Genomic DNA, 15,510 nt, shown 5'->3' with positions numbered 1-15,510 from the left:
TATATACACATATATGCATACATACATATATACACATATATGCATACGGACGGCGTGGCGCAGTGGAAAAGTGGCCGTGCGCAACCCGAGGGTCACTGGTTCAAATCCCACCTAGAACCAACCTCGTCACGTCCGTTGTGTCCTGAGCAAGACACTTCACCCTTGCTCCTGATGGGTGCTGGTTGGCGCCTTGCATGGCAGCTCCCTCCATCAGTGTGTGAATGTGTGTGTGAATGGGTAAATGTGGAAGTAGTGTCAAAGCGCTTTGAGTACCTTGAAGGTAGAAAAGCGCTATACAAGTACAACCCATTTATTTATTTTATTTACATACATATATACACATATATGCACACATACATATATATATACACATATATGCACACATACATATATATATACACATATATGCACACATACATATATATATATACACATATATGCACACACACATATATATATATACACATATATGCACACACACATATATATATATACACATATATGCACACACACATATATATATACACATATATGCACACACACATATATATATACACATATATGCACACACACATATATATATACACATATATGCACACACACATATATATATACACATATATGCACACACACATATATATATACACATATATGCACACACACATATATATATACACATATATGCACACACACATATATATATACACATATATGCACACACACATATATATATACACATATATGCACACACACATATATATATACACATATGCACACACACACATATATATACACACATATGCACACACACACACATATATGCACACACACGCACATATATACACATACACGCACATATATACACATATATGCACACACATATATACACATATATGCACACACACACATATATATACACATATATGCACACACACACATATATATACACATATATGCACACACACACACATATATATACACATATATGCACACACACACACACATATATATACACATATATGCACACACACACATATATATACACATATATGCACACACACACATATATATACACATATATGCACACACACACATATATATACACATATATGCACACACACATATATATACACATATATGCACACACACATATATATACACATATATGCACACACACACACATATATATACACATATATGCACACACACACACATATATATACACATATATGCACACACACACACATATATATACACATATGCACACACACACACATATATATACACATATATGCACACACACACACACATATATATACACATATATGCACACACACACACATATATATACACATATATGCACACACACACATATATATACACATATATGCACACACACACATATATATACACATATATGCACACACACACATATATATACACATATATGCACACATATATGCACACACACACATATATATACACATATATGCACACACACACATATATATATACACATATATGCACACACACACATATATATACACATATGCACACACACACATATATATACACATATGCACACACACACATATATATACACATATATGCACACACACACATATATATACACATATATGCACACACACACATATATATACACATATATGCACACACACACATATATGCACACACACACATATATGCACACACACACACATATATATACACATATATGCACACACACACACATATATATACACATATATGCACACACACACATATATATACACATATATGCACACACACACATATATATACACATATATGCACACACACACATATATATATACACATATATGCACACACACACATATATATACACATATGCACACACACACATATATATACACATATGCACACACACACATATATATACACATATGCACACACACACACATATATATACACATATGCACACACACACATATATATACACATATATGCACACACACACATATATATACACATATATGCACACACACACATATATATACACATATATGCACGCACACATACATATATACACACATACATATATACACATATATGCACACATACATATATACACATATATGCAAACATACATATATACACATATATGCACACATACATATATACACATATATGCAAACATACATATATACACATATATGCAAACATACATATATACACATATATGCACACATACATATATACACATATATGCACACATACATATATACACATATATGCAAACATACATATATACACATATATGCACACATACATATATGCACGTACATGCATGCACACATACATATATGCACGTACATGCATGCACACATACATATATGCACGTACATGCATGCACACATACATATATGCACGTACATGCATGCACACATACATATATGCACGTACATGCATGCACACATACATATATGCACGTACATGCATGCACACATACATATATGCACGTACATGCATGCACACATACATATATGCACGTACATGCATGCACACATACATTTGTGCACGTACATGCATGCACACATACATATGTGCACGTACATGCATGCACACATACATATGTGCACGTACATGCATGCACACATACATATGTGCACGTACATGCATGCACACATACATATGTGCACGTACATGCATGCACACATACATATGTGCACGTACATGCATGCACACATATATATGTGCACGTACATGCATGCACACATACATATGTGCACGTACATGCATGCACACATACATATGTGCACGTACATGCATGCACACATACATATGTGCACGTACATGCATGCACACATACATATGTGCACGTACATGCATGCACACATACATATGTGCACGTACATGCATGCACACATACATATGTGCACGTACATGCATGCACACATACATATGTGCACGTACATGCATGCACACATACATATGTGCACGTACATGCATGCACACATACATATGTGCACGTACATGCATGCACACATACATATGTGCACGTACATGCATGCACACATACATATGTGCACGTACATGCATGCACACATACATATGTGCACGTACATGCATGCACACATACATATGTGCACGTACATGCATGCACACATACATATGTGCACGTACATGCATGCACACATACATATGTGCACGTACATGCATGCACACATACATATGTGCACGTACATGCATGCACACATACATATGTGCACGTACATGCATGCACACATACATATGTGCACGTACATGCATGCACACATACATATGTGCACGTACATGCATGCACACATACATATGTGCACGTACATGCATGCACACATACATATGTGCACGTACATGCATGCACACATACATATGTGCACGTACATGCATGCACACATACATATGTGCACGTACATGCATGCACACATACATATGTGCACGTACATGCATGCACACATACATATGTGCACGTACATGCATGCACACATACATATGTGCACGTACATGCATGCACACATACATATGTGCACGTACATGCATGCACACATACATATGTGCACGTACATGCATGCACACATACATATGTGCACGTACATGCATGCACACATACATATGTGCACGTACATGCATGCACACATACATATGTGCACGTACATGCATGCACACATACATATGTGCACGTACATGCATGCACACATACATATGTGCACGTACATGCATGCACACATACATATGTGCACGTACATGCATGCACACATACATATGTGCACGTACATGCATGCACACATACATATGTGCACGTACATGCATGCACACATACATATGTGCACGTACATGCATGCACACATACATATGTGCACGTACATGCATGCACACATACATATGTGCACGTACATGCATGCACACATACATATGTGCACGTACATGCATGCACACATACATATGTGCACGTACATGCATGCACACATACATATGTGCACGTACATGCATGCACACATACATATGTGCACGTACATGCATGCACACATACATATGTGCACGTACATGCATGCACACATACATATGTGCACGTACATGCATGCACACATACATATGTGCACGTACATGCATGCACACATACATATGTGCACGTACATGCATGCACACATACATATGTGCACGTACATGCATGCACACATACATATGTGCACGTACATGCATGCACACATACATATGTGCACGTACATGCATGCACACATACATATGTGCACGTACATGCATGCACACATACATATGTGCACGTACATGCATGCACACATACATATGTGCACGTACATGCATGCACACATACATATGTGCACGTACATGCATGCACACATACATATGTGCACGTACATGCATGCACACATACATATGTGCACGTACATGCATGCACACATACATATGTGCACGTACATGCATGCACACATACATATGTGCACGTACATGCATGCACACATACATATGTGCACGTACATGCATGCACACATACATATGTGCACGTACATGCATGCACACATACATATGTGCACGTACATGCATGCACACATACATATGTGCACGTACATGCATGCACACATACATATGTGCACGTACATGCATGCACACATACATATGTGCACGTACATGCATGCACACATACATATGTGCACGTACATGCATGCACACATACATATGTGCACGTACATGTCTTTACAATCTTTAAAATCTCACTAAAACACTATTAAAACAATAAGCAGATAAGGGATCTTCGAAAATTATCCTAGTAAATGTGTCTAATTACATCTGAAAAGCTCACACTGCCGCCGCCCGGAGCCGTTGCTTTTTTTCTTTTTTTTTTCTAGTCCTTCGCTATCAAAATCCTAATTCACAAATCTTTCATCCTCGCTCAAATTAATGGGGAAATTGTCGCTTTCACGGTCCGAATTGCTCTTACTGCTGGTGGCTCCCATTATAAACAATGTGAATATGTGTGGAGCCCTGCAACTCGTGATGTCACGCGCTAGAGATGCGAGGTTTGCGGTCACAACCGCGGAGTCCGCGAATAAACCGCGGGTCGGGCGGGTTACATGACGAAAAAATAGATTTTAAATAGATCCGGGTGGGTGGCGGTTGAACCAATTCGGAAATATATATTGTAATAATCCCAGGAATGTAGGCTCATAAAACTTCTTCGTTTGTCTTGTCTTTATTGCAAAAGATGTAATACAACCACACAAAAGCTCTCATGTCTCTAACGCTTTTCCCGGGACAACTCGAACTCTCACTTCCCTATCTCTCCCGGAAGTCCCGCCCCCCAGCCAAAGTCATTGGCTAACACCCCGTAGCCAGCCTGTACATTATACATAGTTAAATGTTATGTTGAAGAGGTTCATTTAGCCTACTGACGTGTATTTATAAATGGTTGATTTATACAGGCTAGTAGGTAAAGTGTTGTACCTGACATCACTTGATGGTACAATCCATATATCACGTCACAGACAACGTCACACTAACATCACGTGACACCTCTGATGAAGGCTGCAGAAGCAAGGTAGCCCAAACTTGTCAGGTACAACACTTTACCTTACTAGCCTATAGAAATCAACCATTTATAAATAGTTAAATGTTGTTACCCATATACGAAAAACGAGCAGCACTCTTTGAAACGGTATGTGGGCATACTTTTATTTTGAAGTGTCTCGTTTGGTCTGTCGACGGATGTAAGGAAGCTACTTCCGGGTATGGCCAACGAGGTATTTGTCATTTGTTGGTATTTTACTTGGTAAAATGTTTGATCCACATGCTGTGCATGTTATTATTTCTACATTTGTAACGTGCTTTATTTATTAGTTTTCACGGTGAATTTGAAGGGAAAGTAAGCCTTCAAATAAATCAGTTCAAGAAAGCCATTGTGTCTGTGCTATTTGGAGGGAGTTACACTTTCTCACCTCACTAATGCCTTGCATCATCTATATTAGATATATAACAAGGGCCGGGTGGGTGTGGCTTTGATGAAATGTTGGTTCGGGTGGGTGGCGGGTGGATGACGACTTTAGTGATGCGGTTGCGGATGATATAATTGCCTATCCGCGCATCTCTATCATGCGCACATACTTCCGGTATAGGCTAGGCTTTTCTATTGGCGACCAAAAGTTGCGAACTTTATCGTGGATGTTCTCTACTAAATCCTTTCAGCAAAAATATGGCAATATCGCAAAATGATCAAGTATGACACATATAATGGACCTGTTATTCCCTTTTAAAGAAGAAAATCTCATTCCAGTTCCAGTTTTAAAGGCCTACTGAAACCCACTACTACCCACCACACAATCTGATAGTTTATACATCAATGATGAAATATTAACATTGCAACACATGCCAATACGACCTTTTGAGTTTACTAAATTGCAATTTTAAATTTCCCGGGAGTTTTTTCTTGAAAACATTGCGTAATGATGACGTGTACGCTTGACGTCACGGTCACGGGCTGTGAGGAATATGAGCGCTGCACACACACACAGCTAAAAGTCGTTTGCTTTAACTGCATAATTACACAGTATTTTGGAGATCTGTGTTGCTGAATCTTTTGCAATTTGTTCAATTAATATTGGAGAAGTCAAAGTAGAAAGATGGAGTTGGGAAGCTTTAACCTTTAGCCACACAAACACACTGTGAATCATTGTTTAAAATTCACGGAGGTGAAACTTTACTATGTATCACAGCAGACATGGATCCCAACCGAATGTCAACCAGCAGGTTTCGGTGAGAAAATTGTGGTTAAAAAGTCGCTTCTTACCGGATATCACCTGAGCTTGTGCCGTCCATACAGCTGCCGTCGACTCCCCTGAGACACTGCGTGTCAACACCCGGCCGTGGACGTACACCTCCGACTATCAGGTACTGTTAAACTCACTAAAACATTAGCAGAACAATAGAAAGATAAAGGATTTCCCAGAATTATCCTAGTAAATGTCTCTAAAAACATATTAATCCGTCTCAATGCAATCACTTTTTTTTTTCTCTAGTTTTCGCTAATAATATCCTCAAACACAAATCTTTCATCCTCGAATTACTGGGGAAATTGTCGTTTTCTCGGCCCTTATAGCTGTGTTTGTTGGAGGCTCCCATTAAAATCAATGTGAATATGCGAGGAGCCATCAACATGTGACATCAGAGTCTGCGACTTCCGGTCGAGGCAGAGCTTTTCTCTTAGCACCGAAAGTTGCGAACTTTATCGTGGATGTTCTCTACTAAATCCTTTCAGCGAAAATATGGCAATATCGCGAAATGATCAAGTATGACATATAGAATGGACCTGCTATCCCCGTTTAAATAAGAAAATCTCATTTCAGTAGGCCTTTAAGATGTCATACAGCAGTGGTCCCCAACCTTTTTGTATCCGCGCTTAATAATTTGTCCCGCAGCCCAGGTGGGGGGAGGGATCCTTTGTTTTTATTTTTTTCTTTGTCATGAAAAAGGGACGTTTTTGTCATTAAAAAGGGAGGTTTTTGTGGTTGGTGCACTAATTGTAAGTGTATATTGTGTTTTTATGTTGATTTAATAAAAAAAAAAAAAAAAAATGAAAACATTATTATTATTATTTTTATTTTTTAAATAAAAATTAATAAAAAATTCTTCTGCGGCCCGGTACCAATCGGACCACGGCCCGGTACCCGTAAAAATGTCCGCCTCTGACGATGCTGGAGTTGCTTTCGAGATCAGACGGACAAGAAAGGCCCGGTACCAATCAGGCCATGGCCCGGTGGTTGGGGACCACTGTCATACAGTATATGCCTTGAGCTCTTATTTTGAAGGCGCAGAAAGCGGAAGTGGTGACACGTTGCGATGGAGCGAAGTTTTGAAAACAAACGAAATAAAGTATTCCTCGTGTAAAACTGGAGCCTCCGTGTTTCTTGTTATTTTGTAGTTTTATACAGTATTAGCGACATATATAAACCCTCGGTTATAATAATATGGTCAGGGTTCCTGCTTCCAATTTGCATTTGTCATGATGACGACTGTCACCTTTTCAACAGGTGTCCTAACAACGAGTCGGACATTCAGTGCGTCAAATGTTTGGAAGCCGCAGCGTACTCACGGTATGCCGAGTCTCTGTTGTCTCAGTTCTCCCACAGGCCAATGGTAAGTCCACAAAACCGGTCAAAAATGAGGATTCCTTCCATGCAGTGGCTGCGTAGCAAAAAACGCTGCGGCTGACAGGTGGTCCAGCTGGCGTGTGTGAGGTCTATTTCCGCTTCCGCCCGGTCTGACAGCACCGGATGCCTTTTACATTCCCACATTCTATTACGTTACATTTTAAATATGAGCATGATTATTTAATACGCCTGTAACAGTTCATAATAATAAATGAATGGATGACATAATAAGTACCGTATTTCCTTGAATTGCCGCCTGGGCGCTAATTAATTTAAAACCTCTTCTCACTCCTGCGCTTACAAAAGGCATGCAGTACAAGTAAGCATGCGCTAATTATTTTAAAACCTCTTCTCACTCCGGCACTTACCAAAGGCATGCAGTAAAAATTTGAGTGTGATGTAAGCTTGGACCTTAAATCCTACTGAATAGCTCTTAATCTTCTTCCCTTTATGCGATTTCAAATAACCGGTTTTGAAATCAGCCTCCTCCATTTTGAAAATGATGACAGGGGACGTGTCACTGGTGACATCACGAGTTTGACCAGGCGGTAATACTAAGCATGCGCTTATTATTTTGGGAAGTGAGTTTGACCCGGCAGTAATTCAAGGCAGGCGCATACTATATGCCCTGCGGCAATTCAAGGAAATACGGTATATTATATACTTTTCCCAGCTGAGTTCAAGTTAATTGTGACTGGCAATATTTATTTTATATATATACACACATTGATGGACCCCTATGGGCAGATTGTAGGAAGCGCTCCTCAGTGTATCGGAGGCACATGACCAATAGTGAAGTGAAGTGAATTATATTTATATAGCGCTTTTCTCAAGTGACTCAAAGCGCTTTACGTAGTGACACCCAATATCTAAGTTGCATTTAAACCAGTGTGGGTGGCACTGGGAGCAAGTGGGTAAAGTGTCTTGCCCAAGGACACAACGGTAGTAACTAGGATGGCACAAGCGAGAATCGAACCTGCAACCCTCAAGTTGCTGGCACGGCCACTCTACCAACCGAGCTATGCCGCAATAGTCGCATTACAGCAGGCCTGGGCAATTATTTTGACTCGGGAGGCCAAATTTAGAGAATAAAAATGTGTCTGGGGGCCGTTATATCTATTTTTAGGAAAACCAATACAAAACCTCACAAAAAAGTCTGAATAAATGCTAAAAATGTTATGGCAGACCGCCTTAAAAAATGGAATGGAATTGTATATTTTTCTATGAACGATAAAACACTGAATATATAAACGTCACACCCCCTCTCAAGTCGACATATTTTACAATCAAGCCAAATGCAACAAATACAGCGAAATATGAATCCGAAGGGTAAAAAAAAAACAAAAAAACATCAACAATCTGATATATATGATATATCACTAAGCTTTAGAACTTTCTTGTAAAAATCTCCTTCCACGTCTGTCCCTGACACCCGCCTTTCAGGCTGGTCTCTCTGGAAACACTCTGTGGAAACACTCCCCACCACACTGCTTGGTGCCACGTCTGACCTGCTGTGACGTAGATTACCATAGTAACTACAAACCCCGTTTCCACATGAGTTGTGAAATTGTGTTAGATGTAAATATAAACGGAATACAATGATTTGCAAATCCTTTTCAACCTATATTCAGTTGAATGCACTACAAAGACAAGATATTTGATGTTCAAACTCATAAACGTTGTTTTTTTTTGCAAATAATAATTAACTTAGAATTTCATGGCTGCAACACGTGCCAAAGTAGTTGGCAAAGGGGCATGTTCACCACTGTGTTACATCACATTTTCTTTTAACAACACTCAATAAACGTTTGGGAACTGAGGAAACTCTTCGATGAAGTTTTAAAGTGGAATTATTTACCATTATTTCTTGATGTACAGCTGAAGTTTTTCAACAGTTTGGGGTCTTGTTGTCGTATTTTACGCTTCATAATGCACCACACATTTTCGATGGGAGACAGGTCTGGACTGCAGGCGGGCCGGAAAGTACCCGCACTCTTTTACTACGAAACCACGCTGTTGTAACACATGGCTTGGCATTGTCTAGCTGAAATAAGCAGTGGGGTCCATGATAAATTTGCTTGGATGACAACATATGTTGCTCCAAAACCTGTATGGACCATTCAGCATTAATGGTGCCTTCACAGATGTGTAAATTACCCATGCCTTGGGCACTAATACACCCCCATACCATCACAGATGCTGGCTTTTGAACTTTGCGCCCATAACAATCCGGATGATTATTTTCCTCTTTGTTCCGGAGGACACCATTGTCCACAGTTTCCAAATATAATTTGAAATGTGGACTCATCAGACCACAGAACACTTTTCCACTTTACATCGGTCCATCTTAGATGACCTCGGGCCAGCGAAGCCGGTAGCGTTCCTTTGTGTTGTTGATAAATGGCTTTCGCTTTGCATAGTAGAGTTTTAACTTGCACTTACAGATGTAGCGACCAACTGTAGTTACTGACAGTGGTTTTATGAAGTGTTCCTGAGCCCATGTGGTGAATATCCTTTACACACTGATGTCGGTTTTTGATGCAGTAGCGCCTGAGGGATCAAAGCTCCGTAATATCATCGCTTACGTGCAGTGATTTCTCCAGATTCTCTGAACCTTTTGATGATATTACGGACCGTAGATGGTAAAATCCCTAAATTCCTTGCAATAGCTCGTTGAGAAATGTTGTTCTAAAACTGTTCAACAATTTGCTTACAAAGTGGTGACCCTCGCCCCATCCTTGTTTGTAAATGAATTAGCATTTAATGGAAGCTGTTTTTATACCCAATCATGGCACCCACCAGTTCCCAATTAGCCTGCACACCTGTGGGATGTTCCAAACAAGTGTTTGATGAGCATTCCTCAACTTTATCAGTATTTATTGCCACCTTTCCCATTTTCTTTGTCACTTGTTGCTGGCATCAAATTTTAAAGTTAATGATTATTTGCAAAAAAAAAAATGTTCATCAGTTTGAACATCAAATATGTTGTCTTTGTAGCATATTCAACTGAATATGGGTTGAAAATGATTTGCAAATCATTGTATTCCGTTTATATTTACATCTAACACAATTTCCCAACTCATATGGAAACGGGGTTTGTAGTAGGGTTGTACGGTATACGGGTATTAGTATAGTACCGCGATACTACCGCAGTACCATACCACCTCAAAAAAGTACCGGTTCGCCACACCCTAAGATTTTTTGATAAAATAAAGCCAAGAATGCAATTTTTTGTGGTCCCCTTTGTTGAGAAAAGTATTGAAAAGTACCGAAAATTATCAAAATAATATTGGTATCAGGACAACACTAGTCACTAAAATATCATGCAAAAGCACAGATTCCAACCATTGAAATATCTTGTATAGTTCAAGACTTCTGGTGAGTAGAAAATATCACTGCACATCATTATGGCAGCTACACTTCCCATCTTAAAGATCTAAAAAAAAATATTTGGGAATGTCCGGCAGGCCTGATTGAAAAGCTTATCGGGCCGAATGTGGCCCCCGGGCCTTGATTTGCCCAGGTCTGCATTAGAGTGTGCAAGGACACTTGACTTAAGTCTGCGTTTTTAAAAGAGCAAAAACCTTTGTGTGGACAAGCGGCCGTAACGCAGAGATAAGTATGCGTTTATTAAGTATCCGTGTTCGTGTGGTTGTCCCGTAACAAAATGTTTTTTGATATCTTTCGATAACTTTCAAAATAAAGAGTACTTCAAAAATTGCTGTATTTTAACAAAATATCCTATGATACAATAACATAAGTTTCTTGTTACAATCAGAATACTATAAACATTTAGGTGTAGACGTTAGATACATTTGCGCAAAGTAGCGGTTCGGTATTGCCGATACCAGCCTGAATTATAGTTGGTATCGGATCGGAAAGAAAATCAGTGAGTATTTTGTACTGCGTTGTAAGCTGTGCTCTGTATGCTTTTTATATGTGGAATTGCGTCACCGCCCGGTTTAATTTCCGCTACACGTGTTTGGCTCACTGCGTGGGGCAAGGACAGCCTGCATTCTTGTATTTGTTACTTTCTTGAGACCAGAGAAAAAAAGCGTACATCTTTAGGACCAACTTTTGTAGATGTATAAAGATGTGTATTTACAACATTAATGATGTATATGTACTATGCCAATATATAAAAGCTTGTTGTGAAAAATAAGTTGGAATTTCACAAGTTAAACTTAAAATTTAGCTCTGTGATAAGGGGCGACTTGTCGAGGGTGTATGCCACCTTCCACCCAAATGCAGCTGAGATAGGCTCCAGCACCTCCCACAAACCCAAAAGGGACAAGCGGTAGAAAATGTATGAATGGAAAAAACTTAGAATTTGGGCATTTTTATAATGAAAGTCGTCATTTTTATTCAACGCCAGACTAAATTTTAGAAGAAAAACTGAACATTTGTGCAATATTATGATAAAAGTTGGAATTTTACTCAATAACAGTCGCAATTTGACAAGAAAAGCTTCTAATTTGGCAATTTTATGAAAAGAGTCTTGACTTTACTCGTCAAGTCACAATTGTGTAAGAAAAGTTGAAAATGTTGTCAGTGTTATAATAATAATCGGAATTTCACTTGGCAAAATTATGACGAAAGTACTAATTTTACTGAGAAGCTAACTGTTAATGGCCATTATAGTCTTAGTCCTGTAGTGTATTTGTTCATCCTACAGTCACATATGGGACACGGGTTGTCTTATCTCAGCACCGGAAGTCGTAAAATCAGCTGTTCACCCGACGAGTTTTTTCGGGGATGAATAGGGAAGTCCTTCTTTAGCTGCCATTTTGTTTTATCATATATTGCTGCCTTTGCACCTGTCAATGTTTACTTTTGCACGCACATTAAATCAACCCCCGAAAATTCAGACTTTGGAGCAATGTTCACGGACTCTAGTATATGGCTCTCTATTGGTCTCAAGAAGGATAGAAATGCAAACACACACACAGAGGAGTGTTTTGTACAACTTAACTATAAACAAATAATATTGCATGTATTCATTTTCAGTTTGACGTACATTGATATGACACACAAACACAAACATATTATTGTCACAGTAAGGAATCCCTAAATACTCTTTTACAAGAAACAGAGAGGAATATGCTTCATAACACAAAAATCCAGAGTGAGGCTGTGAAACAAGTCAAAATGCTTTCCCCATACATCGAAATAAAAATAGTCAGCATCAGATTTGGTTTGGGTCAGCCAATGAAATATATATTTTTTTTTAACACAAGACATTATACATTACCTCCTCTTAATAATGTTCCACAAGTCACATGGTCAACAGGAACTCATCATCAAATGTATTTATTTTGTATATTCAAATATAAAAGCGCAGTGCATCCGGAAAGTATTCACAGTGTTCGTTTTTTATTTTTTCAAATAAATTTGAACAAATCTAAAAAAAAAATTACTTTTCCCATTGTCAATATGGGTCATGCTTTGACTTTTTAGTATGCGGCTCTTGGTGCTCTTGGACCACTTGGAACATTTCACATTTTCCACACTTTGTTTTGTTAAAGCCTTATCCCAAAATAGAATAAATTAATGTTTGTCCTTAAAATTCTTCACACTAGTACCTATGCTGTCTATGTGATTTTCCATCCATCCATTTCCTACCGCTTATTCCCTTTTGGGGTCGCGGGGGGCGCTGGCGCCTATCTCAGCTACAATCGGACGGAAGGCGGGGTACACCCTGGACAAGTCGTCACCTCATCGCAGGGCCAACACAGACAGACAGACAACATTCACACTCACATTCACACACTAGGGCCAATTTAGTGTTGCCAATCAACCTATCCCCAGGTGCATGTCGTCTATGTGATTTTATTTTTTTTAATTTATTTACAAGTGTATTAAAAATATTAGACTTGCTAAGCTTGTGGCATTGTAATCAAAAAGACTTAAGAGTTAAGTTGTCTACCACGTGTAGCTTTAAGGGTTGTTATTGCATCAAAGGTGCATCAGTATTGAGCAAAGAACAATTACATACATGTGATTTGATGTTTTTATTTTTTCATAAATTTGCAAAAATAAAAATAAAAATACCTTTCAGCTTGTCATTATGGGGTATTGTGTGTAGAATTTTGAGGACAAAAAAATATTTATTCCATTTTGGAATAAGGCTGGAACATAAAAAAAATGTGCAAAAAGTGTAAATACATTCCGGATGCACTGTATATTATTTTCTATTTTTTTTGATGAACCACTCTAAAATTCTAAGTTCCGGTAAACTTTATACAGCTAATGTATTTGCTAAAAACTCACAGTCCTGTTACTCAAACAAATCATCTTCACCAGAAAGTTGCCTGAGTAGTTCAAAAATGTATACATCAGATTTACAGTCAAAACAAGATAGAAATGTAAGGTTTTAACGAGCAAATGGCACTCAATTTGTGGAACACTGCTTATGTTATTTATTTACACCCTTTTTTAAGAAGTGCATTCTATATTTTTTTTAGTAAATTATTGTCGCGTGGTGTTGAATTACTCATGATGAAATATAGTTTTTTTTTAATACAAGACATTAACACCTTACCTCTTCCTGAAAAATAGAAATGTTCCACAAGTCACATGGTCCACAGGAAGTTGCATCATCAAATGCATTTCTTTTGTATATTCAATGATAAAATTGTAGCACAGCCCTTATACCTACAGTGCATCCGGAAAGTATTCACAGCTTAATATATTTGTGAAAAATTTCCAAACATAACCTTTTACATTGTTATTATGGGTTATCGTGTGGAGAATTTTGAGGAAGAAAAAAAAATAATTTATTCCATTTTGCAATAAGGCTGTACCATAACGTGTAAAAAGTGTAAATACATTCCGAATGCACTGCATATTATTTTTTCGTGTTTTTGTTGAACCACTCTAATCTTCCAAGTGTGCTTTGTATATTAAACGTTTCATGTATTTGCTTAAAAACTCATTCCTGTTGCTGAAACGAATCATCTTCACTGTAAAGTTGCCAGAGTAGTTAAAACACACACACACACACACACACATATACATATATACATATATATATATATATATATATATATATATATATATATATATATATATATATATACTGTATATATATATATATATATATACTGTATATATTTTAGGGCTGCAAATCTTTGGGTGTCCCACGATTCGATTCAATATCGATTCTTGGGCTCGCGATTCGATTATATATCGATTTTTTCAATTCAACGCGATTACCGATTCAAAAACGATATTTTTCCGATTCAAAACGATTCTGTATTCATTCAATACATAGGATTTCAGCAGGATCTACCCCAGTCTGTTGACATGCTAGCAG

Source organism: Nerophis ophidion, linkage group LG23 (assembly GCF_033978795.1).
Source record: "Nerophis ophidion isolate RoL-2023_Sa linkage group LG23, RoL_Noph_v1.0, whole genome shotgun sequence".
In the NCBI taxonomy this organism is placed as follows: Eukaryota; Metazoa; Chordata; class Actinopteri; order Syngnathiformes; family Syngnathidae; genus Nerophis; species Nerophis ophidion.
The sequence above is the reverse complement of the archived record's forward strand: the minus strand, read 5'-3'. Positions refer to the sequence as shown.